The sequence below is a fragment of the Rhagoletis zephyria genome, unplaced genomic scaffold (genome assembly GCF_001687245.7).
Source record: "Rhagoletis zephyria isolate East Lansing unplaced genomic scaffold, Rhagoletis_zephyria_1.1 Rzeph_scaffold_09217, whole genome shotgun sequence".
NCBI lineage: Eukaryota > Metazoa > Arthropoda > Insecta > Diptera > Tephritidae > Rhagoletis > Rhagoletis zephyria.
The window spans coordinates 4,578-11,300 of NW_016166296.1; the positions used below are offsets into that span (position 1 = coordinate 4,578).

Here is a 6,723-nt window from a genome sequence, read left to right on the forward strand (position 1 = left end):
AAAAAAAATCGATAAAATTAACGGTAATTCGTAGCCACTTCAAATTGGCACGTTATCAGACTAAAATTGAAGGGGCTAAAAAACTGTGTACTCGAAAAAATTGTAACACTTCCGAGAAAAAAGTTTAAAATTTAGGTGAAAATTTGTTACACTTTTTTGTAGTTTTCTACAAATTGTTGAACTTGGGTATATACGGGGTTTGTCTGAGAATGAACTAAATTTTAATTGAAAATTCTTAAAAATAAATAAATAAACATAAGGGGTACAAAATATCACTTGGAAATGGCGTGCTATAGATATGACCGATACTGTATGTACATACCTATAATTAAAGTATTAAAATTGTTGAATATGTGCATTTTAAATTAAATGATATTTATATAGTTTAAACTTTAATTGAAAAAATATAAGCAATAAAGACAACTTATATTTATTATTGTTCATACGTAAGTATATATACATACATATGTAAGTAAGTATATATATGTACTTGTCCTCGCATTTTTAGATATAATTGTTATAAAAAAATAAAATAAACGTAAGGAACAGTTAACCGGGGATATTGAAGGTATATCTCTTTTCAATGTCACATGGTTTAACCATTTATACGGGGAAACCAATCAACCGGGTTCAATTATGCGGAAAACTGTACATGGATTTTTTATGCAATATTTGTTTTACCGATAAGTTAATTCAAATAGGCGGGGAAATCAATTAACCGGGGGACAATTAAGCGTACCATTATATTTTTCGAAAATTCCGAAAAATGTTTTTCCTCTCACGTCACATTTTTTCTCAGCTCAATAAATTGTCGGAAAATCACTTTAGTATGCGTCAATGTGTTTTTGCAAAAGCCTATAAACGATTATCAAAACAAAGTCAATCTTAGCACAAACATCAACAACATTATTACCAGCGTTTTTGCTACTACCACATCAAATCCATAAACACACACAAACCGGACAAAAATAACAACCCTGGCATAAGGCGCCACCCAGCTGTATGCGAATATGTACATATGTAGATACATGAAAGCTCTTTTTTGTTGTGTAATAAGGAGAAAAAAAAACATATTGTTCCTGTGACACAGACATAGCACAACATATGCGTACATATATACATACAAACATACTTTGATACGCACGCACAAATTGTCGGCTGAAATGTTCATTTTCTACAGAAGCTCCAATGTCGAAGTCTGCCGTTGACAGGCCGGCGTACTGGCGTAAATATTGTAGTGAACGAAGAGGGAAGGGGAGCACAGAGGCAAAGCTGTACAATTTCCTCCATCTGCGCTTACTTGCAGTTGTACGCTTGCATGTGCGCTTGTGATTCCGTATACGCCCCTGCGTGTCAGCAGCTCATACTCAGCATAAGCTCGCAATGAAATGAAAATTTAACCCCCGAAAATGTTGCCACCACCCCAGCGCACAAACATCGACAAACACAGCAGCACACCACCACCTTCCCATTTCACACTGCTCTCTTCTCCGCCCAGCCTCCATACGGCATGCGTTCAACATTATTATTTCGCATTTAACATTATGGCGCGTTGAAAGTAAAACATTCTGCCTTTATAATTGTACGTACATATGTACTTATGCCAGAGTTGCCAAATGTGCTACAATCAGTGAAAAACTGCGCGTCCGTAATGTTGCCAAAAGTAAAAAAGCAAAAATAAATGTTTTTTTTTATCATAAAATTAAAATATTATTGCTATGCGTAATAGTTTCTATAAATGATAAATATCGCATTCGCTTAAAAAAATAACGCTTTGCGCATGCGTATTCTAAGCGCATGTCTATATTCACAGGCGAATTGGCGTCGGTTAGGGGGTGTGACGTTTTTGTTGCGACATTTTATGCGGGCCAAATGGGCTTGCCTGGCCAACTGCCAAAGCGGCAAAAAAAGTGCGCCGAATTGCGGCTGCTGAATATTTCGACATTTTACCATCGCCTGCGTTAGGTAGTTACGTAAATACATTCATAGTTATGTACGTTCTTAGATAAACGCGTAATACAATGCCACATAGCCAAACATACATACATACTACACTGAGAAACACCCAAGTATTATTAAATATGTGCGCCTTTATTTACATAGCATAGAGCCCTTTTTTGAGGCATGACGCCAACAATACATTTCGCTTTGCCACAAAAATCACTTCTTTCAGTTCTAGCCTTGCTGCTTTGCCTCCCTTATTTTTTACTAAATATTACTACATACATTCTTTTTGCTATTCTCTTGCTGCCGACAGACGCACTACTTTTCCGCTGTTGGATTTACTTTATTGAAATATTCAAATAAGATTGTCGATTTACAGCCTCAAATGAGATTTAAACGTTGAGCTCCATCTTCTAAGTACTTTTCTCTTCTTCCTTTTTTTGATGTCATGGCACATTAAAGTTTTCTTGCGCTCGATTTCAGGCACTGAGTTTGACGCCATTTTACAAAGTCAGCACATTTGGCCTGAATTGCCGTTTAGCGCATGAAAACTCTGCCAACAAAAATAATGAAAAGGGAACACCTTCATAAAGCAAGCCCAAAAATGTGGGCTGGTTGTGGTGAATATTTTCTTGAAATTTGAAAGAAATTCGTTTTTGCACATTTTCCTCAAGGTTTTATCTATGCCCACCGCTTTGACTTTATTACTTTTTAATGGTATAAATTTTTTGTCTATATGTGCCTAGGTATGTATACCTTGCGCATACATACATATATATACATATATATGTAAGTGTGTCTGTCTGTATGTAGGTAAATGCTTTTTTGGCTATACATGAAAATGTGCGCACAACAAAGGCAAATACAAGCAATGCGGCTGAAATTGACATTTTATAAATGGCGAAAATGTCAGGAAAATTACTTTTTTACACTACACATGCAATTCAATGGAATTTCGCCAGGCAAATACATAATTTATTTGCACTTTCTGGCACAAAATATACATATCGTTACACACACTTACATATGTATCTACATATGAAAGTATCTATTTATGTATGTATGTAAATCCTTAGACCAGCAAGCGGAAGCGGCGTTTTAAGTAATATAAAATTACAAAAATATGTGTATATATACTCACTGGTTTTTTACTCAAACTTAAATATTAATGTTGGATAGGTAAATTTAAATAATTTTTAAATACATATGTGCATTAGGGCGGAGTAATTTAATTTCGAAAAATGTGTATGGTATATTCAAATTCCCACGTTCGATTCTAAGCAAAAATCGTAAAAAAACTATATTCCAAAAATGACGTTTAACCCTCCAAATTTTTTAAAAGAAAAATCGGTTTATTATAATTTTTTTTGAGATAAATTAATTTTTCATTTACACAATTTTGTGTTTTCTTCATGTAATATACATACTGTTTTTCTTTTGAAAATTTGGAGGGTCAAACGTCATAGTTGGTTCGCCATTTTTGCTTAAAATTAATCGTAAAATTTGAATTTGCTATACACTTTCTTCGAAAATTTTGCGCCAAACAAATTATTTCGCCCTAATGTACATATTTACATATGTATTTCCATATGTATGTTAAATAAGGCCTCACACTTTTTTAATAAAGTCCTCATCATGTTTTGAGAGCTTTAGATTTCTAGCACAAAAATTAAGAAACTATGGATATTATTTCCAAATTAGTATAAATCAAAATGGGCTTTAAGATCAAAACCTTTTAAGGGCTAATTACAACAAAAAGTTTAAAAATCGGATATAGAATAAGAAAGTTATAGCAAAAACGAGATTTAGCGGTTTTTAACGGGTTTGCCAGAGAAAAAACATTTTAGATGTTGCTCTAACCTAAATGCAGATGATTTTTAAACAAATGAAAATTACCATGGGTCTTTATTTATTTAAACTTAATTTTTTCAAACACAACATGACTTTGACAATGTAAATTTTGCAAATTTTCGAACAGGAAAATGGAATTTTCAAATAAATCTTGTTCTATATTATTACTTCGAGAAGCTGCACCATATTATGCTGCACACCGTTTTAAAGAGCTCGACAAATTTTTTCGCACAAACTTGTTAAAATTAAGATTAAATAATTAGTTTTAGAGTTATATAGATTTACAAAATTTCACTAAGAGTAGTCTTGCCATATTAACAAAATCAGCTTTTTATTCATTGACTTATGGCGTTTTCTTTTCTGTCGAAAAATGTTGCCTTCTAAGTGGCCTCAACCTACAAATACCTAATAAGGAAAGGGCAATGAAAAAAGCCATTAATTACAACGGATTACAAATGTTTTTTTGGTTTTTGCTCTCCAGACGCCACTATCCAATTTCTATGTAGAATTGCTCGTTGATTTCGAAAATCAAGTTATTTTTTTTTATAGATATGTTTTCGAGATATTTGCAATTTACCGTTATTCAGCTTAAAACAAAAAGTGGTTCCACTTAATCACGTATATCTTACGAACCAACTTAACAATCATAAAATGAGATATGTATGTCAAATCAAAGCTAATAAAATTCTCCATAAACGATGTATATGTTACTTTCCGATAGGACTGATAGTTTCTGACAAATTAATTAAACATTCCAGTTTTTGGATTTTTTATTTTTTAATGAAAAACTTAAAATAAATCAAACTTTTACAGGAGAAAAATTAAAAAAGTAACAGGTTCTGTGCCAAATTTTTGCATTTGTGTTCCTGTTCTGTTACAAAAACAATCAATGAAGGAAATCGAGAGATAAATAAAGAAGTAATGAGTGGTCAAATGAATATACGCAAAGATTTTTTGTATGAAATATGAGCAGAAAAAAGCGTGTTCCTCAGGTGTACGTGGCGTATGAGTAACTTTCTTTCCTGCTCATTTTTTCATACAAAAGATTTTTATAAAAAACAAGTAATTTTTAAGCAAAAAACCAAACCGAATTCAATTCTCATATACAAATTTTGGAGTACCGTTATTTTTCCATTATCCAACGATCCGATCTAAACCAGATTAATATGGAAGACACTGCCTTCCCAATGCAAAAAGAAATATCCAAATGGGTTGACGTGGTCCAAAGTTATGCGGTAACATACAAAAAAATAAAAATAAAATATTCCGACGAATTGAGAACCTTCTCATTTTTTTGAAGTCGGTTAAAAAAGAATAAATAAAACAAGCACCTTTAAACCTTTCGAAACAAGGTATTTTTAATTTCCCTTCAAAAAAATTTTTTCCAATTATAAAAATCTACAAAACTTAGTTTTCCATGATAATTTTACAGAAGAGGCTAATAAACTGCGTGATAAACTTGACTTAAGAAGCATATTAATAGACTGTCAAAAATGTTTAATCAACCTAATCGAAGAACTTTTGAAACGATTACCTAGTCAATTAAATACTTTTAAAAAAGCTTTGATTTTGTCACCAGAGAAGTGTGTGAATCACAAGAAGGCGAGTTTCAGGGACCTGCCAATTCACTATTTGACTTTGAAGGAAAGAAAAGCAGCAGAAACTGAATATTTAAATCATTTAACTTTCCCATGGAATAACTTTTCTCAGAACCATTCCATCTGACTCTGAAGAATTTGGGATAATTGCTTACGGAGTGAAAACTGTAACAGGCAATAAAATGTTTGGAAATATAAGTAAATTCATATTAAATATTATCCTTTTCGCAGTCACATGCTTTGTTGAGCGCGTTTTTCCGTAATGAGTTCAACAAAAACTAATATTCGAAATAGGATGAGGTTGGAAAGCCTTAATTGAATAGTTCGAATAAAGTGTTATATGAATGCTGATAGTTTCTGCTGGAAATATATCAAACAGTATCTTATCAAGGTTGAATAGCTCTATATGTGACCACAACAGAAATGTAGATGATTCAGACAATATATGTAGGTGATTTTGACGAAATTGTGGAAATAGCTGATCTCGCGTTATTATATTTTTAAAGAAAATTGTTTGTACATCACTATGATATAAGTGATTTGTGTTATCTATTATTACCCTCTAAAGGTATTATATTCGTTTTTGGTTTTAAAAACTACATTATAAATAGATCTAATTTTTTTTTTTAAATAAAAGATTTGTTAAATCGATTTCATGAATTTTATTTAATAATTTTTTTAATTGATAATTTAATTAATAATTTTTGGCGATTTTTTCACAAATTTCGCTTTTTTAACAATCTGGACATCCTGGCCTCTAACGCCCCACAAATCCAACTGATTTGTTCGTGTTCGATGTTATTTTTCTCGTTACTTGCGTAATGCGCCAAAGTGAGCCACAGTGATGTTGTTGTAAGCCAACTCAGCCAATCGTGCTACTGGATGAGCACGCCTGCTTTAAACAATTTCTGAGTGCTCAGATTTTATAAGTCTAAATTAAGTCTTCCTTTCGTTGTAAATATAATTCTGAGACCAGTCAACCAGACTGACTCATTTCGGACTCTTTTGGATAGATTTGGAGTTGGACAAAAGTAACAAAAAAAAAGTAAAGTAATAATCAGAATTATAAAGAATATTTGTTTTTAAGACTCCGAAAAGCGCTATATTTCCGACGCTACTGTGACCTCTAACTTGGACTCGTATTGGCGGGCCCTCCTAAGAAGGGAAATATGCTCTTTTCTGTTTCTTTTTTGAGGTTACACCTCAGAATTCTGAGACCTTTTATTGACTCTAAAGTAAGTCTGAATATGTATAGGGAAGGATTGAATTGTTTTTTCCATATTTCGGAGATCACCACATTGACAAAAGAAATATTTTAATAAATGTTGAT

The 6,723-nt window shown here is 32.4% G+C and overlaps 1 long non-coding RNA gene across 1 annotated transcript in view; it reads left to right on the plus strand.

The window, feature by feature from the left end:
* Window positions 1-6,500, plus strand: part of LOC108375619 (uncharacterized) — a 10,627-nt gene extending 4,127 nt beyond the window's left edge. The window contains exon 3 of the long non-coding RNA XR_001849184.1: window positions 6,445-6,500. This is a non-coding gene — a long non-coding RNA (uncharacterized LOC108375619). The remainder of the gene's footprint in view (window positions 1-6,444) is intronic.
* Window positions 6,501-6,723: the final 223 nt, after the last annotated feature.